The sequence below is a fragment of the Bos javanicus genome, chromosome 1, assembly GCF_032452875.1.
Source record: "Bos javanicus breed banteng chromosome 1, ARS-OSU_banteng_1.0, whole genome shotgun sequence".
NCBI lineage: Eukaryota > Metazoa > Chordata > Mammalia > Artiodactyla > Bovidae > Bos > Bos javanicus.
The window spans coordinates 5436144-5436972 of record NC_083868.1 but is presented as its reverse complement, the minus strand read 5'-3'; the positions used below and the strand labels follow the sequence as shown (position 1 = coordinate 5436972).

Genomic DNA, 829 nt, shown 5'->3' with positions numbered 1-829 from the left:
GCTCAAATAGGCATTCTCTGGGTTCCTTGATTGCATATGAAAAAAATTATTAAAATTGAGCCAAAGGGCTTAACATTGACAACATTTCAAAGAACTTGAGTATGGACTTTAAAACTGAGTAAGAAAATCTCCAAAATACAAAAGGAATCTCTAAAATTAAGGACATGTGACAGGATTATTGGATCCCAGGATAAAGTTTATAATATTTGCTGTAAGGCCCTCTCCCTACTTTTTCAAACAAGTGTTTCAGGAAGTTTTGTTTTTATTTTTATTTTTTTTTAAATATGGAATGATTCATGAATGTACATGTCATCTTTATACAGAAGCCATGGTAATCTCTGTATCGTTTCATTTTTTGTGTGTGTGTATATATGCTGCTGAAGTTTTGAAGTTTTATTATTATGAAGCTTTACTATTCAAGTTTGTCTGAAATATACTATAGAAAGTATATAAAATTCTATGTGCAGATGGTGACACTCAAATTGAGGGAAATAACTCCCTGCTATACAACTGAAACTTTCATCTCTGATACCAGGCACTGTTATAGCAATCGTCAAGGTGGTCTGGGGTGTGGCTCTGGTCCTGGCCATAGGTGGAGCCCATACCATGGCTGCTGCTGCCTGTGTTGCTAGAGCAGATCCTGACCCTGTGGATTCTACTGGTATATCCAGAGCAACACAGTCTGCTGCACTCCTTCATTGGGATTCCTCACTCTGCTTCCATGGTTAATCACAGGAATGTGTGTGTGTGCTTAGTCGCTAAGTCATATCTGACTCTTTGTGACCCTATGGACTGTAGCCAGCCAGGCTCCTCTGTCCATTGGATTTCC

The 829-nt window shown here is 38.5% G+C and overlaps 1 pseudogene; it reads right to left on the bottom strand.

Annotated features, from left to right (window-relative positions):
* Window positions 1–278: 278 nt before the first annotated feature.
* On the bottom strand, window positions 279–375 carry LOC133255171 (U6 spliceosomal RNA; annotated as a pseudogene).
* Window positions 376–829: the final 454 nt, after the last annotated feature.